We start from the raw sequence: 21607 nt of genomic DNA on the forward strand, positions 1-21607 counted from the left end.
GCTGATCCGGGAAGCACGAGGGTCCCGCGGAAGAGCTGGAGGAGAGCGATTCGCTCTGGCTCCGCACCCTGACTCCGGAGAGGGGGCTGGAGGGCTGAGGGAAGGTAGACCGTCCCCCCAGCGCTCGTGAGCCACTGGCGAAGCACGTAGAGTCTGCGAGCCGGAAGGCAGCGCGTCCCGGACTGGCAGAACTCGTGCAGTCACATCCGGGGAAGGGAAAAAGTGCTCTTTTACTGATGTTTGGTGGCACTGAAAAGTACCGTTGTTATCGGGGCCCCGCCCTCCAGCGGGGAAAGAGCAAGTTTCCTCTTCTCCGGATGGCCTGTCTCAGGGACGCTTCGCGGTCCGTTTACCGGACTTAACGGCGCCCTGGGCAGGAGGGGCTGCCTGCTTTCGAGGTGAACGCCGCGCCCGCTTGGCCGGAGGCGCAGGCGGGGCGGGGCAGCACTCGTTGGCGGGCGCCCTCGGCGAGGAACAGCGGAGGTGGATGGCTCGGCGGGCGGAGCGGGCTTACGGCCACGCCGATAGATGACATTGCCCATCGCATCCGACTGCTCTTTCACCGCCTTGAATTCCTGGGTGAATTCACCGACGGTGTCGCCGAACAGGCCAGCCTGGGATATGGGCGAGTCAAGAAAGCGAACTTTGTCAACGTCGCGCATATCGGCCAGGTTTAGCCAGAGGTGGCGTTCCTGAACCACAAGTGTGGACATCGTCCTCCCCAGCGCACACGCGGCGGACTTAGTAGTCCGAAGAGCATAGTCGGTCGCGGTGCGCAGCTCATGTAATAAGCTTGGGTTGGACCCGCCCTCGTGCAGCTCGGCCAGCGCCTGCGCTTGGTAGCGCTGGTAGGTGGCCATCGCGTGCAAAGCAGAAGCAGCCTGGCCCGCAGCCTTATAAGCTCTGGCTCCGAGGGAGGCAGACAACCTACAGGCTTTGGACGGGAGGCGGGGCAAACCCCACCACGTAGAGGCGCCGCGCGGACAAAGATTGACCGCGATAGCGCGCTCCACTGACGGGATCACCTCATACCCCCTGGCAGCTCCGCCGTCAAGGGCGGTGAGGGCGGAGGCACTCGCAGCACGGGCAGAGAAAGGTGCCCTCCAGGACTGCGTGAGCCTACTGTGCACTTCCGGGAAGAAGGGGACGAGAGGCTTCGAAGGCTTCGCCTTCTGGTCCTCTACGTAGCACCCATCTAGTCGGTCCGGCCGCAGAGCTGGGGGATAAACCATCTCCAACCCCACGGCCGAAGCAGCCCGGGAAAGCACGGCTAACATGTCCGCTTCAGGATCCGATTTGACAGCGCTCACCTGCCCGGAGGGGGCGAGCGGGTCCGGATCTTCGTCGGACAGTGAAAGCCCACCCTCCGATGCCGCGGAGGACATCTGATCTCTGGTGTCAGCGAGTGTGAGAGCTACCATCTGGTTAGACGGATCACTCTCACCACCCGAAGCTTGGATGGAGCGCCGTGAGGAGCGAGAGGTCCGCGAGCCCGTGGGCGGCGGATTAGCTCCCGCTGAAACCCTCAGATCTGCCCGAGCGCCCGCTGCTTTTTTAAAACAGGAGGCAACTGGGGTGGCTCGCTCTCTTGCGAAAGTTAGCCGCGATCTTAGCTGTGCAACGGTCATGGCATCGCAATGACGACATGAACCGCCCGCGAGCACCGCATTAACATGCTGGACCCCCAAACATGCAATGCAGTGATCGTGTCTATCATCCGGAGACAGGAAACCCCCGCATCCAGAAACGCACAGTCGGAGCGCCATCCTGAAAAGGACGTGCTGCACGACTGTGTTGCTCTTTTAGGAAAGTTGCAACTATACGCACCGCTCTGGAGGACCGGACCCAAAGAACCGCAGGCAAGGGAGTAACCCAGCTCGACCGTCTGCCACCGCGAAGACCCACTCTGGACCGGGAGACACACTCGTTCGCTCTGAAGTGCTGATCAGCAAGAGGAACCCTCATCGACTCACTCAGAAAGGATCTGAAGCGAAAAGGATGGCGTCTGCTGGCTTCAGGTGTGCTTATATGCTGAGATAATTGCAGATGTCGCACACCTGTGCAAGCTTACGCTGCCAATTAATTTCATTCATTGGCCCGTTCAATACTCTCCAGATAAGCGGCTTCTGATCCGAATCCTCCCATTCATGGCACTGAAGTTCCCCAACCGAAGGGGAACCCAACATTTTTGGTCTTTACTTGTTCATTGACATTTTATTATGTATGTACTTGCTTAATGGGTCAATTTCTTTAGTGAAATAAAATATTAAAGTGTTTTTAACCTCAAAAGCAAAATAAAACAGATAAATAAATTAATGTTTGAAAAATAATGAGTAATTTCTTATTCTCTTGTTCTTTTGGTATGAGACAATTTAAATGGTAAAACTGGTTTCATGCTGCCCCAACACACTCCAACTTCTAAAGGTTGTGGGATCAGTGTGTTAATGCTGTTGGTGTTTGTTCCTACCAACTGAACATGTTCAGTCACTGTTTGTCAGATTACGGAATATTTGAACAGCCTGGTGCGGTTTAACAGCAAACCCTAATATAATCTTCTTTGATCATGAAGTTGCTGGTTCTCCACAAAAATCTAAATATTGGCTGACTACTGCCTGAGTAATTGAGTAGTTAATGAATATCTAAAATATTGCTAAAATCATGTTCCCATGGGTCATGGAATTTAAAAAAAGGTCTATTTAAGACATTGAAACTAGGGGAATTTAATATGTTATTGGTCAAAGTCATGGAATATCAGATAATATATATATATATATATATATATATATATATATATATATATATATATATATATATATATACTTTTAATTCCTTTTTATCTATTTTGGTTTTCTCTACCATGTTTTTAGCACATAGCTTCGCATGTTCTGCCTAATGTGAGGGTTAGGCGATTTCAATGAGAACTTTTATGAGCTCATTTTGTGTCATTTGCTTGATTTTGCATTCAATTTAGCAATCACAGAATCTCAAGATTTCTGGAGGAACTTCTAAACACAATAGCTGCCTATTTTTCATTATAGGTCAAGGAAATTCTACTTTTAGATAGTGAAAGTCAAGAAAAGTTCAAGGAATTTGACTTTTCTTGAAGTGGGAACCCTGTAAAGTAAATGTAAGCATTGTTTTAGGGGAAGATCTTAAAACTGCTCATTTTTAAATCTACATTAATTTTTTCAGACCACAGACCCCTTGCAAAAATAAATTTATTTAATTGTGAATGAGTATACTTCTTTTAAACTAAAAATAAGAAAGTCTATTCTGTAAAATATTGAGTACTTCTCAGAAATATGCTTAAAATTTACCCAGCAGGCACACCTTGTCGTACGTTAATATTAGGTTAGATTTAGGTTGTGACGTCAGGTGACCACAATTCAATGTCTAAGGAGAATTTTACTTTGAAGTCCAATAACAACATCAAATGATGTTGATATTTGGTTGATTTAAAGCTGCGATCACACTGGAATATAAGCTTGTGAAATTCTGTTGTACGGGGCTTTGAAGGGGGGGGGATTTTTTAAGATGATTAGACATTTAAAAAAGTGTGCGATTGGTCTATATTAAAATTTCTGTACAGAGAAGTCATGTTTTAATCCTCGATTGGTCTCACGCAGTTAAGTAATGCGATTTTGCAGGTCAGAGTTCACCAAGCTTGTACTTTGCAATGCAGTGAACTGTGAAACTTGACGCACAAGCTTGCGTTTCTGGTCTGATGCTTTCGCATGGGTATGAATAGAAGTCTATGGGGAGAAAAGTCCAGTGTGACAGCAGCTTTATGTTGTGTTGGAACGTAACCAAAATCCAACATCAAGCCAACATCTTTCACCAATGTTATATTGACGTCAAATACTGGCATTTATTTGTCAGATGCTGTATGGTGACCAAAATCCCAAGTTTGATAGATATCATAGCGGTAGATTTATTATACATTGATATTTGGTTGACTTTAGGTTGGACGTTGGACATTGATGTCAGCCTAATGTTAAGTTCAGACACTGACCCAATTTTCATTTCCAAACAAATTGCGTTAGGGTACAACGTCATGCTGACATTCTGTGCATGCTGGATAAGTACATTATACTTGACTTATACTGACAGAAAAAAATGTTGGTATATTTGATATGTTTTAACTGACATATATTTAAAAGTATAATTATCTACTTGACTTTTTTTTTTTTTTGATTGAGCTGTCTATTATACAGTGGCTGAGAGAGCTTAACACACTGCAATTTAAGAAAGCTCATGCAATTACAAAAAACAAAAGCTAATAAAGAAACTTCATCTTCATCAATTTGAAAGAACATGTTGCAAATTGGTCACAACACAACCAACTTACGAAACATGCTGCAAATTGGTACAATACTTGCAAATATCCACTTAACACAAATGTTTTTAGGGGACCCAAAAAACATGACAGACCCTGCTGAGATATGGATGTGTTATTATGCCATGACTGTTGCTCAGTGAATTGATTGGTGGTCTTTCAAAGGTGAGATGTTTTCGTTTATTTTAATATCCTGATTACACAACATAATAAACCCATTATAACACATATCTAATGACACATCTATATCACAACAGGGTCCGTCATTTTTTTGGGTCCCCTAGAAACATTACCGTTGTGTAACATGGATATTTGCAAGTGTTGTGACTAATTCACAGCACGTTTCTTTAGTTGTTTGTGTTGTGACCAATTTGCTGCGCTTTACTTGTTTGTGTTGTGATCAATTAGCAACATTATTAAATTATTATTAACTTGGCCCAGATATGGTACATCATTGTTCCTTGTCTGAAAGCCAGACTTGGACCAGTCATGGACTGTTCCATAATTCACTGTGGCATCTGGGCCAAGCAATGTCGACATGCTGGTGCAATGGTAGGCTAAAAAATAAAAATCTTTTTTTGTAAACCCACATCATAAGGCTCACTTCATCCACAACCATCTTGTTTTATTGTACTCTTCTCTTCTTCCTTGTACTTAAATAAACAATTATATTATTTATATTTTCACCATCATTTGTCCAGATAATTTACAGTTCCTATTTTCAGCTCTTGTGTAGGATGTAAAGCCATATGGCAACTCATACTACTACTATTACTACTACTACTACTACTACTACTACTACTACTAATAATAATAATAATAGTAATAATAATAGTAATAGTAATAATAATAATAATGTAAGGTCTTGCAGTGATTTGTTTTAGGTCATAAATTCCTTCAGTTATTATATTTATGTTGGTTTGTGGATGATAGTGACTGTGTGTTTCTTCATCAGCCAAAAAGTTTTGTAGGGCCTGTTGCAATTCTACTGTTTATGCAGTAAGTGGTGTTCAATTTATCATTCCCTGTCATGAAGTCTCCACTGCAGGGGTCTTCAACAGGGGGTCCACTACTTGTAGAGGGTCCTTGGTGGTAAAAGCAGGGGGTCTGGCAATTATAGTTTCATCTCAAACAATGTTGTGAAAAAATAATATTGAATGTGGCAAACACAATATTAATGTATGTGCGTTTCAGTCTGCAGTGTGTCTTCATTGCTTCTTTTTTGAGAATTGTACTTTCTTTTATGTGTGTGTGTGTGTACATATAAATGCATAAATTAATGAAAAACAATAATAATAAACATTTAGAAGTGGGCACTGTCGCCTCACAGCAAGAAGGTCAAGAACTTCAGTTGGGTCAGCTGGCATTACAAAGTTCGTCATTGGGTGATGACCAAATTGTATTAAAATATACAAATTTGATTGTACAAATTCATACGAATTAGCCACTAAATCAAAAAGTTACGAACTTGCGTGAGATTGTGTTGGTATATTGGCACTGGTAGAAAGCATTTGTTGGCTCGAGGCTGCAGGCCAAGTGCTTTATTGCCCCCCACCAGTGACAATTGACAATATACAGCCATATCGCACTACTATAAGTGTGATATTGCATGTATAATCGTGTAAATAAAAAAGAAAATTAAAAACAGAAATGCTTTTGTAAGAGAAACTACTTTCTTCCGCCATTTATTTACATCTGCAGCTGACGGTCAAAACAGCAGAAACTGTTACTAATTCACAAATGTCTCTTTAGAGCTAGTATTTGAATGATTCTCTAGCGTTATATCTAAAGTGATGACAAAACAGGTGATATTGCTCACATTTTAAGGTTATGAAGCTGAACGGCTTGAAATGTCATCTCAGTCTACAGAGATTTCCCAGTATTTCTCTGTTGCAATCGGGAAAAACATATGCTGGATAAGTTGGCAGTTCATTCCGCTGTGGCAACCCTAGAATAATAAAAGGACTAAGCCAAAGAGAAACTGAATGAAGGAATGAATATATATATATATAACACTCGCCAATCCGCCAAACGCAGGTAGATTTCGGTTAAGGCGGGTTAGACAACCACTCCCACTAGCCACTTTGGCTGGCTGAAACTAATTTTTCAATTGCCAGTGCTGGCTCGTCATCATTTTTATGATTGGATTAGACTGTTAGTTTACGACCGTTTTTCTATATGTGTTCAAATGTGATCTTAGAACTGAGAAGCAGCACGACTGACAAAAACAGCTTTTCACATGAGCAAAAGAAAGCAGGTGAATAACGAATGACAGGATCACGCACACGGTGAGACAGGCATTCCTCACTCACTAATGAGAGCTTTAGTGTCGCGCACACAGATGATTTGATTCGTGCGGGTGTTTGAAAGCTCCTGTGCCGTTTCCTCACTTGAGAGAGGGGTCTGGATGCAGACCTGGTGCAGTGCAATCTGAGCTGCATCCTATGCTTTTTAATGGGCTCACCTAACACCACCCCTAACCCTACCCCACACAGTGAAGTAACTAGCTCCACTTGAGTGCATTGTGTCTGACATTGAATTGCTGAGTGATGCAATCTCAGCTTGCGTCAAAAAGGCTGCATCCAGATACTATTGTGTCACTTGAAGCAAACTTGCCTAGAAACAAAACTAGTGCGATGCTCATGCACCCACAGTCCTTCAAGGGCTCGAGATACTTTGTAAGCAGCAGTTATTGTTGCTTTTGCTTTAACCATTCTTTGAACAGATTACTAATTGGCATCATCCTTTTAATATCACGCACAGAATGTTTTTTACCCGCTTTCTTTTGCTTGCTGTTATTTTTGTTAATCTAGTTTAATAATCATCCATTACAATAATATTGCTTCAATATGTTGTTGTATGCATAGTTAACTGGTGATTTGGGATCTTGAGCCAGAACATATCACTGTGTATAGTTTTAGATGCATGAGAATATATTTTTTAAATGTCAGCTATTTTGTTGAATAAAAAGTATATGTACGCTGCAGTATTTTGCTCGTTTTGACACGTTATTTAAAAATTGTGGCAAGAAAATAATTAGTTTGGAGTGGCCAGAGAAAAAAAAAGGTAAATACTTATTGTGTTGAGCCCTGAAAAAGAATGTGAAAAGAAAACTAATCATGTGAAAGAAAACTAATTTTAATGCAACATTTTTTTATGAAAGCATAACCCAATTACTCATGCTCATTGAGTAAGCTCATAAACAAAAAATAGTTAAATGAACGAGGAGGCAAGTAGAAAAAACACAAAAACTAAATTAAGTAATTTTAGCATGCCGCAACCCATGCCAAAGTCAAATTTATGCCTAAAATATATTTTCCCAACAACAAAATTGTGGCCCCTCAAAAAGGTGAGTGGCTAGTAATGGTGAAAAACTACTAATTTTTAACTAAATTATTCATTTATTTATTTGACAAATAAACAAAAACTCGGCGAGGCAGTGGCGCAGTAGGTAGTGCTGTCGCCTCACAGCAAGGTCGCTGTGGTGACCCCGGATTAATAAAGGGACTAAGCCGACAAGAAAATGAATGAATTAATGAATGAATGAATAAACAAAAACTCATATCTGCCTTATCTCATATCTTCCTCGATAGTGCATGGTGCTCACAACGCACTCCAAACCACCTGACCTCCTTGTTGCCGCTTGATTGGCCCGTAACAACAGCTGTCGGTGACTGAGGATTTTTGTCTGTTTGTTCTTTATCGTCCACCGCATCACTTTTTTTTTTTTCACCTTTATTATTAATATCACAACTATTTGGCCGTCTAAAGAAACTTCTCACACTCAGCTGCTTTGAGATTTTTTGCAACTGTTCACAGCGGTGACAAAGAGGGCAATCGCCATCAGCTGGACAGGAGTGGGAATTACAGTTAGCTACAAATTAAATAGATCCCCCTCAACTTCAGATTTTTTCGTCCCTGCTAAAAAAAATCTGTCAATGACGGAAAGTATTCAGTTAACGCAACCCTTGATATATATATATATATATATATATATATATATATATATATATATATATATATATATATATATATATATGTGTGTATGTGTGTGTGTGTGTGTGTGTGTGTGTGTGTGTGTGTGTGTGTGTGTAAAAAGATTACTTAATTGAAATTAGGCAATACAATTAAGTCAAATTAACAAATTAACAAACTTTTATTTACAGTGTTCTGTAATGTGTTATAATCAGTTATTTTGATGTTTTATCATATACTGTAAAAAGGTTTATGAATACAGCTCTCTGCCTTGTTTCTACAAAAGAAGTCCATAGGCTTAAAAAGGATTTCAACTACAGGTCCAGTTTTAAACTAAGATCACACCATCATTTCCCATTCTTACCCTGTTAAAGACAAAAGGCAATAAAGTTTGACTTGGCAGGTTTCATATAGCACACTAAGAAATATAGTCCTCATAAGCTTCAAAGCACCCAATATTGCTTCCTTATATTAGGTAATGCTACACATACTCAGCTGTCACACTTTCTCTAACACCCTAACCTTATTTATATTTATATTGCCAATCAATAAAGCTATGACAGGATTCAGCTTTAAGTCCCAGCAGTCCGCAGTGAGTCAGGATATTTCCATTTCGCCTGTCCATGTCAGAGGAAGAAGAAAAAAGGGAAGTTTAAATCATTGTTTATTTGTCACACCTGAAAGGGCAGAATAGATGTCCTTTAGAGCAGTTAAACGAAGTGAATGGTTAAAAAGACTAAACAAATGGCAGAAATGGTAATGTGTTTGTTATGCAGTCTTTGGAGGTCCTTCCAATCTGCTGGTGATAATTCCTCGCTAGATACGCCTCAATGGAAACTTTCTGGTTTGTTTCGGAACGTGTTTCTCCTTCTAATTATACCACCAGAACTTATTTCAGCTGAGTCAAACTGATGGGCATATAAACAGAACTGACATTGTCTAAAAATATACCTCTAAATAAGATTTTCTAAAGATACAGCTGAAACCAATAACATAAAACGGCAATAACTTTTATACATTATTGATGATTACCAGTTACAAGTCTTTGATAATGCTGAGTGTTCATGTTTAGTTCATCGTTTATCCATCCCCAGCTTGTTCCAAACCATTAAGAATCTCCCAAAATACATTTTAAGAATGCTAATCTGCCAGTTGATGATACTATACAGCAGTTAGGTTTACAGGTACTAGTATCATTGTGCAAATTACAAGGAGGTTTGGGGGGACTGACCCTCCTAATTAAGGCTTGGTACCCCCTGAAGGATAAAAAAACAAAATGTGTGGGGAGTCAGCCCTTTGAAACTGAAGAAACAAGTTCACTCTGAACTGTGTTTTAAATAACAATACAACAATAGTCTATCAGGCTTTTTGGCTAAAAAAAAAAAAAAATAGAGAGAGATATCAGTTTCATTTGTTATTGTTAGATTATTTTTAAATGTCACCTCTCCTGCTGTGCGTGAACTATACTGTTTATTTTATAAATAATAAACAAATATTTGATTCAATTATTTTCTAATCAGTTGCCTATTATGTTGTGAATATACTCCTGTAATGCATACTACAGTCCTTTTTTTCTGGTTTTCTCAGATATTTCACTTGTTCGCCAAAAATGACTAATTAAATTAGTGGGAATGTTTGAGACTGGCACATATATATTGTAATAGACGTGCCAGGCATGGAATCTTGACAGGCATAACAACAGTAACTAAAGAGGGCGGGGCTTATTGAAGGGTTAATTGCGCTCTCGTCGCAGTGGACTTTAAAAATATATATACAGTACCCTTTTGGACACAGCCATGGCCCATGACGAAAGCTATAGGTGACCTGTTATTTAAAAATGGAATTTATGTTACGTCTCCAAAGCTTATGAAAACAAAAAACATATCTGTAGCCTACTGAATATAACATGGGCCTATTGGTTAGAAGACTTCTGCAGTGGTTGGAATGTGACAAAGTTGTTTTAAAAATGATGATCATGAAAATAGTTAAACAATTTCTTTCATTTATTCATTCATTTATTCACTGCGCCGCCCCATTTCCTTCATAATAATAATAATATAAATAATAATAATGATAATTAATATTATTTTTAAGTAGGATTTTTTTTTTCACTTTGTAATGAATACCTACCGTAAATTACAATCATTTATATGAGATTAGGATACTCGTTATATTTTTGTAAGTGGTTTTATGTTTTAGAGTAGAATATGCATGTCAATATATATATATATATATATATATATATATATATATATATATATATATATATATATATATATATATATAAAATCAATTATCAGAAAGTAGGGAAAAAACAAACAAACGGAAGCTAATAATTCAGAGGGGCTAATAATTCTGACTTCAACTCTCTCTATAAATAGAAGATATAATATTTTTAAATGGAATATATAGGCCCTATGTGCTGTTTACATGTTTTTCAATTAATATGAAACACAAGTGCATGTTTTTTTTTTTTTTTTTTTACCAATACTAGCTTAATATGGATTTTTTTTGTTGTGTTATTCTCTAAAGTAATTATTATTCCACCCCATTAAGAGTGTCATTATAGACGTATTACGGTATAACTAACAAGGTTCAAACGATGGATACTCGTACTATGAGTACTATGATAGTTCAGTCATGTCATGAGTTACAGTAAGGCGTTGATTGGGAACAAGTTCATTGTTGCTTGTTAGTTTAATGTCAAAAGACAATTTTAAAACTCCTCCAAAGCTGTGCACTCCTGGTCAATAAGAAGCTCAAGTGTGACAGGCAACGTCCAGAACAGACAAAAATTTGGACGTGTTTCCAAGCAAACTATTGGGTCTGGTCTCCAAGCCATAGTCATTTAGCTTGATAAATGGGTTTCCTTTGATTCCAGCCCCCCTGCCGACTTGTTGACATTACTCTCTTGTGAAGGTTATTTTCCAAGGGAAACAATCCATCCGCCAAATTTGTCTGCTCACAAATGATTCAAAAACATACCATCATATTAAAACCCAAAGACAAGCTCCAGCTACATTGTCCGTTTTCTTTGCTAAGACTAATATAGAGTCAAACGGTTCCCTCTTAACTGCCTCGCAGCAAGAATCCATCTTCCTTTATCTCTAGCTTCTTACAAAAGAACGTAAGAAAGAAAGGCCAGTGATCATGGTGAGTGGTCGAATCAGTTATTAAGCATTATTGTTATTCTCATCTCTTATTCGAGCCTCAAGTCATAGCGTAGCACTACAGAACACCTTAGCGAGCTGTGATAGATTCGAGAACTAAACAGAGCTGACTGAAGTTTCAAGGTTAGGGGGGCTTTTTATGGACTCTGGGATGGGAACGCCAAGCTCGGTCGTGATCATGGTTTCCATTATGGCTAACATGGCCCTGCAGACTGCTCATCCGTCATGGTGATGCAGAACGAGTGGAGCGTTCCCTACATCAGGCCCGAGCAGGTGGCGGGAAGAGGCTGCTCTTTCCCTTGGCTCAGGAAGTCAGACAAGGCAGTTAGACAAGGTAAGACAAAGCACCATTCAGTGATGCCCGTTATGGATTAATAGCTATAGACTGACAAATGAAGTGCTGTGGTCAATGCTGTGTTGCAGTAGTCTATTTTTAAGCCTATGTATTGTCATTTTTTTACACTTAGATTTACGTTATTTATAGAAGTCAATGACTAAAATGTAATTTGATGTTAAAAAAGCTTTATATACCATAATACTAATTGATTATAATGTTAATTATAATTTTTATACTTTACTATTACCATTCAAAGGCACATTTTCAGCAAGTTTTTTGGGGAATCATTCTGCTGTGGCAACCCCTGATTATTCAGGGACTAAGTTGAAGGAAAATGAATGAATGTATTAAGTATGATAATATTTATAATTACACAATAATACAATTACAACCAGGGCTTAATTTGTGAATGGAACACGCCAGATCCTGCACCTCTGAATTCTGATCTGGCACCTCATTTTACCAAACGCCCTCCTCAACCGCCCTCCATCCGCTGTTCAGAATAGATGTCCTTTAGAGCAGTTAAACGAAGGGAATGGTTAAAAAGACTAAACAAATGGCAGAAATGATAATGTGTTTGTTATGCAGTCTTTGGAGGTCCTCCCAATCTGCTGGTGATAATTCCTCACTAGATACGCCTCAGTGGAACCTTTCTGGTTTGTTTCGGAACGTGTTTCTCCTTCTATTTATACCACCAGAACTTATTTCAGCTGAGTCAAACTGATGGGCATATAAACAGAACTGACTTTGTCTAAAAATATACCTCTAAATAAGATTTTCTAAAGATACAGCTGAAACTATAAACATAGTGGAATAAAACGCCAATAACTTTTATACATTATTGATGATTACCAGTTACAAGTCTTTTATAATGCTGAGTGTTCATGTTTAGTTCATCGTTTATCCATCCCCAGCTTGTTCCAAACCATTAAGAATCTCACAAAATACATTTTAAGAATGCTAATCTGCCAGTTGATGATACTATACAGTTAGGTTTACAGGTACTAGTATCATTGTGCAAATTACAAGGAGGTTTGGGGGGACTGACCCTCCTAATTAAGGCTTGATACCCCCTGAAAGATATCAAAACAAGATGTGTGGGGAGTCAGCCCTTTGAAACTGAAGAAACAAGTTCACTCTGAACTGTGTTTTAAATAAGAATACAACAATAGTCTAACAGGCTTTTTGGCTAAAAAAAAAAAAAAAAAAAAAAAAAAACAATATATATATATATATATATATATATATATATATATATATATATATATATATAGAGAGAGAGAGAGAGAGAGAGAGAGAGAGAGAGAGAGAGAGATAAATCACAGTTTCATTTGTTATTGTTAGATTATTTTTAAATGTCACCTCTCCTGCTGTGCGTGAACTATGTTGTTGAATGGTCTGTGTATGAGGCAGCTAGGCTTAAGTTTTAATTTTGATTCAATTATTTTCTAATCGGTTGCCTATTATGTTGTGAATATACTCCTGTAATGCATACTACAGTCCTTTTTTTTATCTTTTCTCAGATATTTCACTTGTTCGCCAAAAATGACTAATTAAATTAGTGGGAATGTTTGAGACTGGCACATAAATATTGTAATAGACGTGCCAGGCATGGAATCTTGACAGGCATAACAACAGTAACTAAAGAGGGCGGGGCTTAGTTCACTTTCTTCCACGACTCCCCAACCCTCTTTACTTTCGTCTGCTACAACCCCCCTTGCTCTTCACTTTTGTCCGTGACACCCCTCCACCATCCAACGCCCCGTCATCCTCCTGCCCAACCCCGCACTTTACTTTCGTGTGCGACACCTTTACATCCTCGGGTAACATGATAGATCTGTTAACCCAGGGCTTAATTTGTGTCGGAACAAGCCAGATCCGGCCCCTCTGAAATCTGATCCGGCACCTCATTTTACTGATCCCCCTCCTCAACTGCCCTTCTCCCCCGTCTGCTGTTCACTTTGATTTTTTTCTGCCACTCCCCAACCCTCTTTACTTTCGTCCACGACACCCCTCCGCCATCCAACGCCCCATCATCCCCCCGCCCCACCCGTCTCTTCACTTTCATTACTGCATTCTCGGGTAACATGCTTAATCTGTCAATCTTGGGCTTAATTTCTGCTGGAATATGCCGGATCCGGCACCTCATTTTACCAATCCCCATCCTCAACTGCCCTCCTCCCCCATCCGCTGTTCACGTTCACTTTCTTTCTTCGTCCGCGACAACCCCCCTCGCTCTTCACTTTCGTCCGCGACACCTCTGAAATTTAATCTGGCACCTCATTTTACCAATCCCCCTCCTCAACTGTCCTCCTCCCCGTCCGCTAGTCACATTCACTTTCTTCAGCGACTCCAGCGAGTGGCATCCTACGCATAAAACACATGCCAGAGTATTTGGCAGTTCGCTCCACTGTGATGACCCTTAGCCGAAAAACCAGAGAATGCACCAAAAAAGTGAGTGTTTGCGAGTATATTATTATACATGCTTATCTGTCATGCCATTGTTTCTAACTGTTTTCCACCATATTGTGACTGAATAAGGATTAGTAAATTATTACAGCTCAGATCCTTGTTTTGTGTTTAATTGTATAATTTTGTGGTAATTAGCCCTGTCATTAGTGGATTAATGTACATCTAGGTGGTTGTTTTCAGAAAATAAAGCCCTTCAGTCTTACAACAGCCCTGTGCTATATGCATTAAGGCTCGTACACACTGAGACACTTTTCGTTTGCGTTTATTGTCAGCGTTTCTTTAGATTTTTTTCCGCATTCAATCCCAAGTGATTTTAACTGCCGTCAAATAGAAGAGTATGCAAAATCACTCCTTGACGTTAGATGGCGCTACACAACTTTGAGCTTCTGACACGTGCTTGTAACACAAAAGAAGTTGACATGCTTGTTAAAGTTGCTGGCGTTTCGAACAAGCATGGATGGTTCAAGTAGCAGCGCCAGCTCTAGTGCTCTAGTGCCTCCAAGTGCTGTTTACTGTAATTCAGCAGCTCCGTGCAAGTGAACAAAAGTGATGATTGGTAGAGAAGGATTTCACGTGGCCCATCAAAACAAAAAAAAAATGAGCATAAGCCGTTTCGTTAAAAATTAAGCTTTTACGTCTGGCATTTTGAGTGTTGGTGTACACGATCACATTGTCACCCTTTATTTAGTCACAAGGCATTAAACGTTGACGGAAAACGTGAGAAAAAAGCTGACCAATGTGTAAGCTGTTGATAAGGCAAACAGGCTTTATTCTGTTAGAAGGACAACCGCCTAGATCAGGGGCTCCCAAATTTGGTTCTGGAGGTCTGATGTCCTGCAGATTTTAGCTCTAACTTGCCTTAACACACCTGAAAGGATGTTTCTAGAAGGCCTACTAAGAGCTTGATTAACTAGCCCAGGTGGTCTCATTTTGGTTGGAGCTAAAATCTGCAGGATATTGGACCTCCAGGACTGAGATTGAAAACACCTGGGGCCTCATGTATCAATGCTGCGTACGCACAAAAACTTTGCGTACGACAAGTTTCACGCTCAGAATCGCTCACGTTTGGGCTTACTAGTGATGAAATGAATGTGGGAATGTGCGCAGCTCCATGCCAACTTCATGGCTGGCGTACGCACATTTTTTGTGCATGTCTGTTTTATTTCCATTGGTGACTCCTAGTGGCAGTTGTGTTAAATTGCACTCTACAAAGTGTCTTAGAGCCGTGGTGCAATGGCAGCTGTATGACGGGTTCATCTGCATTTCTAACAGGTATATAAGGTTTCCATACCATGTAGTTGACCAGCCAAACATTAAAGCGCAATTTGCAGCGGTCCGCTGTCTTCCCAATGTAATCGGAGCAATCTACTGCCCACATTGCTATAAAGGCACCATCTGAATCAGAAACATTTTTATTCTATAAATGTGCAAATAAAATATGATGCACAGACTTATTAATGATTCTTACTTTTATCTTCCTCAAAAAAAAAAAAAATAGTAGGCAATATCTGATATGTAGTGGGGGAAAAAAAGAAGAATGAGTTCCTCAGACACTGGATTCGAACCGAATTCATGCTCAAACGTATCAAAACATGTTACCATGCTTTTACGAGCAGCGCCACTTTGACACTGCAACAGTTTACACCTATAGATCTCATTATTTCTTTTTTAATCCATTCGGTGCAATGTTCAGACCCAACTGTGTTAACCGCATAAGCTAAACTCTCCCACTCTATTTTTTTTCTTTTGTTATTACGTTGGAGGCTAACTTGCAAATAACAGTTTTTCTAACTCCGAAAGGAGCACCTCTAATTAACTTTCTGTTCAAAGTTTCTCTTCTTGCTTACTATTGACATTACTTTTTCGTTTGGTTTTGCCAAAGTAGAGTCATTAGCATATTCACACGGGGGAGGAGGCAGGGAGGGGTTTTGCGCTCGTGCATGTTGCGCTCAGTTTCAGGTTCATTCGGATGTACAAATAATATGCGTGGGATTCAGCGTACTGTTTTACATCTGAATTTTTTTCTATTTGTACGTACGCAATGTTTTAGTATGATTTCCACGCAAGTCTTTGTACATGAGGCCCCTGGCCTATAGATTATGCCTTACTGATTGTCAACTATTATATAACTATTATAATGTTCATGTCTGGTGACTGGACTGGCCAATCCTGGAGCACCTTGACCTTCTTTGCTTTCAGGAACTTTGATGTGGAGGCTGAAACATGAGAAGTAGCGCTATTCTGCTGAACAATTTGCCCTCTTCGGTGGTTTGTAATGTAATATGCAGCACAAATGTCTTTATACTTCAGGCTGTTGATGTTTCCATCTACTCTGCAGATCTCTCACACGCCCCCATACTGAATGTAACCCCAAACCATGATTTTTTTCCCTCACCAAACTTGATTTCTGTGTCCTTTCTTGTGTCCATGCGGATTCCAGTAGGTCTTTTGCAGTATTTGCAATGGTTAGAATGGAGTTTAACAGATGATTCATCAGAAAAATCTACCTTCTGACACTTTTTTTAAACAATCAACTAGAAGTCAAGTTATCATTTGTTACACTTACAAATGGGATCGATGACAAGACTTGGTCCCACTTTATATTAAGTGGCCTTAACTAATATGTACTTACACAGGAATTAATAGTTTGTTACAATGTACTTATTGTGTGAATACATGTATTTATCGTGTACTTATGCTTGATTAAATACCTGTATGTAATTACATCTGTAATTAACTTCTGTAATTACATTTGTAAATATAAGAACCTGTCCATAACAGGTTCATAACCCTGTCCATAACCCAACCCCTATCCCAACTCAAGAGCACCACAAGTGTTCTCAAATACATTAGGAACACAGTAAGTACATTGTATTTATTTTTTGATGCAAGTACATAGTAGTTAAGGACACTTAATATAAAGTGGGACCCAAGACTTTTGTCAGGTAGTATATATCTGTTGTTATTTAGCTTATTTAACTTTACCACAATATCCAGTATGTGTTTTGCTATAATTTTACTCTGTAAAATACTTTCACAATGTGTGCTTTGCAATGTCCAGCTACTGTGTATATAAACTCTGGATTTCATTTATTTTAATGCCCCTTTTACTGTGAACTAATTTCTATTTAGCTGAAAATTGAATAGTGAGTAGGCGGTATGAATTTCAGGGTTCTTGATTCAGGAATTTGAATGTTATATTGGTAATTTCCTACAAAATAATATGAAATACAAAGCAGATTATTGCTGTTGTAATATGACTTTTGCAAAATCCTACTTTGTAAATAAACTGTCATCTATTAAACTCAGGATTCACTCTATGGAACTGTGAAAGCTTTTTCCAGGGCTTTGCAATACTTCAGAAGCTCTAGACAGTGACTAACAGGCAAAAGCCACTGCAGCCCCTTTTAGGTCACTACAGTTTGTATATAGGTGATGTTCAAGCTGTGCTGACTCTGGAGAACTTAGATTCCTGTTGTTACATGGCCTTAAGGTAAACTCTTGCCTTTGTGTCCTGCAGAGTTTTTTTTTTTTTTTACAAGAATTTTTGCACCTGACAGCAAGTTGCTCAAAAAGTGGCTCTTGTTCATTTCCTTGAGCAGTGAAATAGACCTTGCAACAGTCTCTTGGTGAAACAAACCTTTACTTGTGCTAAAATCAAACAGTTTGCTTAGAAGGAAGCAATAAATAAAAAAGTAAAGTTTTGAAAGAAGTCAATGCTATACTTCAGTTCTTTCAGAGCTATAAGCCTTATATGAAACCACTGTAATTGTATTAGTAATTGCAGATATTCAGATAACAGTTGTAGCATAAATGTTTTTTCAAATGTTTTCAGAAACATTGAAGTGAGACCAACTTGTTCATAACACATTTGTTTGGATGAAATTAAAACAATTTTCTTCATACAGGTATGACCAATTCAAGCATGCCCTTAGCCAAGGGCGGTTCGCTTTGACCCACCCCCACAGCCAAAAGGTCTAGAATTTACAATCCACAAGAGGCCGCTGTCGACTGACTGACTGATCGACTGACCCACCCTCCTCCTTCCTTAAAGCAAAACAATAGTGTTTTCAAAAGCACCAATTGACCTGCACCCACCCACTTCTCTAAACCTAACCAACAGTTTTAAAATTGAATCCAGAAAAAGAAAAGCCCTTGCCTGATTTTTACCATGTTTTCAGATTTTACCATATTCTTACCCTGTTATTTACTTTTGTTGGCTTCATTTTTTTGTTTTACCTGCTTAATAAAACCATTCTTCACCAGACTTAAACCCCTTCATTGTGGTCAACTCCTCTCTGCGTCTCAAGTCCTTTGGCGTACATGGCCAGCTACAGGACAAACTGGTAACAGCAGAAAAATCCATCACTATGGATGTAAGTAGTCAGCTGGTAAGGGCAGAAGGGAACGACGTCATACGTCATATGGCAACAATCATTTTAAAGACAAAATGCAGTCATACGTACTTCTGGCTACACAATTCATTCATTCATTTTTTCTTGTTGGCTTAGTCCCTTTATTAATCCGGGGTCGCCACAGCAGAATGAACTGCCAACTTATCCAGCAAGCTTTTGCACAGCTGATGCCCTTCCAGCCACAACCCATCTCTGGGAAACATCCACACACACATTAACACACTACGAACAGGTTAGCCTACCCAATTCACCTGTAACAAATGTCTTTGGACTGTGGGGGAAACCGGAGCACCCGGAGGAAACCCACACGAAGGCAGGGAGAACATGCAAACTCCACACAGAAACGCCTACTGAGCCGAGGTTTGAACCAGTGACCCAGCAACCTTCTTTCTGTGAGGCGACAGCACTACCTACTGTGCCACTGCCACACAATTCGCGATCTCCAGAAATGTATATAGGGCTACGTTTTCAGAATGAGCCTATGTTGGAATATAATCAGCTTCTAATGGTAACAATTAATGAAATAAAATTTTCATAATGACACTTCTGCACAAAAACTTTGATTGACATTCTCCCATGAAACGTCATCAGAGGGAAAAGGCCCCGCCCATTAGTGACAATTTCTCCCTCATTAGCATAGACAGCCCTTAGTAAGAAGCAACCATCTGCCTTTAGAGTTTTCACAGTTTGGATCAAAGCCTAAAAGGGGACGTTTTAAGGTGTTATAAAGTAGAGGTCTGCATTCCCGACCAGTGGTCCCGACCAGAGTTCTTGTGGAACGAGAATAAATTTCCGAATAAAGCGCAGGAGCGGTCGGTAACTGGTTTAATTTTGGATGGGAGTGGGTGACCGAGCACTCATATGTATGTGAGAAAGTGTGATGCTGCATTTAGCCTGTTTGTTGCTGTCTAATGCCTAGTTCAGACTGCGTGATTTTAGCCCTGATGTTGGCTCGCCGACAGGTTTTGAGAAATCGCCGACAAATGCCTGAAATCAAAGGCAAATCGGTGCTCGTGCACGTGAGTGACAATCACACAGTATGAACTATCAAAGACGCGATCTGAGAGAATCGCCGATGAGTCGCTGATGCCTGTGAGATATTTGGCGTGCTGAATATCTGGAGCTATCGGCGATTCAAATCATGCCGCGTGAAATGAGTTTTGAATGAAAATAACATCGGCGATCGCCTACAGCCAATGAGAGAGCAGCATTCACTTGTCTGTGTGTGTGTATACCTGCTGCAGACCAGCGGGAGGCTGGGGGAGAAGTTAAAAGTGCTTATTTTCGTTTTATTTGGACCCACAAAATGGAGGAAAAACTAGAGGAGGTTTGACAGGACTCAGGAGCAACCGTGTCTGTTTGACGTTTCATACAGAAAGAAATTAGTTTATTATCAACTTAAGTTAAGGAGAAATGGCTAATTCCCTTTAAACCGAGGTGAGCAAATATGTAATTTTTTACCCCTTTAAAGGCTTCTTTCTCATTATGTAGTTAATAACAAAAGATATACCACATGTTTTTAGCTGTTAGACGTAGTTTGGACGAAGTTGTCGGCAATTCTTTCTATTGTAAAGTCATGCAATGTGAAAGTCCCTGTTGCCGATCCATCTTGCAGTGTAAACAAAGCAGCGACGAAACGCAAGTCCAGATAGTCATGCAGTGGGAAAACATCTGTGACATGACTACTTTGAAAATCATGCAGTCTGAACTCGGCAAAAGTGTATGTGTGTGTGTGTGTTTGTGTATGTGTGCGTAAATGAGAGAGAGCTTTTTGCTGTCTGTCTGCATGTGTGTGTGTGTGTGTATGTATGTGTGTGAATGAGAGAGAGAGAGAGAGAGAGCTTTGTGCTGTCTCTGTGTGTGTGTGTGAAAGTATAGAAAACGGGGCGGGTCGGGCAGCGGGACAACAGATGCTGAAAATAAGCGGGGAATATAAGCTGAAACTTTACATAAACACTCTAGGGACATCAGAGGCTTATATTACATTTTGTAAAAAGCCGCATAATAGGCCACCTTTAAAATATTAATTACCCTTAAGGTAAAAAAGCAGATATAACATTCAGTTGTTTTATATTCATTAAATAATAACTAATCTAAATATGTTAACCTCCACCAGAATGGCACCTGTGTAATTTTCGTTTTGTGCTTTAATTTTCGCCTCTGCCGCTCACTGTCGATAGCTCTCTGCATTGACTGACGGCTCTGTGTTTGTGTGGTCTTATCCCATGTCAATATTACAAATAGGATCAAATGTGTAAAGTGACCTTTTCCTGCCAGTTTACCAGCAGCTTATTTTCTTTCGTCAGGCAGATTTACAGCTCTGGCTTCTCTTCGCCTTATTGTGTTCTAGTCAGCTGTTTTCTCCGTCGGCGCCCTGTTCCTTCAGACCTGCTTATCCAGCATTATTCAACTCTCATCTAACCCAAAAATGAGAGTGACTTATGTCAGTCTGAATCTATCAAACCAGGGGTCCCGAACCACTTAGAGCAAAAAAAGGAGACATTGGCATTTCATAAGAGGGTTGGGGAGAGATTGAGCCAGGTTTGTGCTGGATGAATAAGGGGGAAAAGATGGAGTGTATGAGGGAGGTCCAGGAAGCAGTGAGCCGGTAGGTGTGATGCCACGGATAAGAAAAGCGGCACAGCGCAGGCGAGAGAGACAGATTTTACAGATAAGACTGCAGAGAGCCGAAGGTAATAAATAGAGGTTCATAGCAGGGTTAGACCGCAAATGCGGAAATATGTGACTTTAAACTTCGGAAATGAAACAGAGGGGTTGTAACCAGTGTTGGGCAGAGCTCCTGCCCCACTTTGCATTGTACCACACATCATTTTCATCTTCTGTCATGTTGCATATTGAGAAAATGTCTTGCGTTGTAAGAAGTGTTAAATTTTACCTGTTA

At 40.1% G+C, this 21607-nt stretch overlaps 1 protein-coding gene across 2 annotated transcripts in view; it reads right to left on the reverse strand.

Moving 5' to 3' along the window:
• si:dkeyp-23e4.3 overlaps positions 1 to 21607 on the reverse strand; it is a 146054-nt gene that overhangs the window by 85375 nt on the left and 39072 nt on the right. The window lies entirely within an intron of this gene.

The sequence above is a fragment of the Danio rerio genome, chromosome 21, assembly GCF_049306965.1.
Source record: "Danio rerio strain Tuebingen ecotype United States chromosome 21, GRCz12tu, whole genome shotgun sequence".
NCBI lineage: Eukaryota > Metazoa > Chordata > Actinopteri > Cypriniformes > Danionidae > Danio > Danio rerio.